This window comes from Propithecus coquereli, unplaced genomic scaffold (assembly GCF_000956105.1).
Source record: "Propithecus coquereli isolate 6110/MARCELLA unplaced genomic scaffold, Pcoq_1.0 Scaffold54, whole genome shotgun sequence".
Lineage (NCBI taxonomy): Eukaryota > Metazoa > Chordata > Mammalia > Primates > Indriidae > Propithecus > Propithecus coquereli.
Genome location: NW_012151285.1, coordinates 5,765,017 through 5,765,309, shown reverse-complemented (window position 1 = coordinate 5,765,309; position 293 = coordinate 5,765,017).

Genomic DNA, 293 nt, shown 5'->3' with positions numbered 1-293 from the left:
GATCTCACCAGTTTGGTCAACTAACTGGCTATGGAATGACATGAAATATGTTAGTTAGTATTATCAGCTTTAAAAGGGAAATTCTACAATGATAAGATATAAGATCTGAAAACTTTCTTTTTTTTTTTGAAGGAGCGTCTCACTTTGTCATCTGAGCTAGAGTGCAGTGGCAGCATCATAGCTCATTGCAGCCTCAAACTCCTGGGCTCAAGCAATCCTCCTGTGTCAGTCTCCCAAGTAGCTGGGACTACAGACCCATGCCACCATGCCTGGCTGGTTTTTCTATTTTTTGT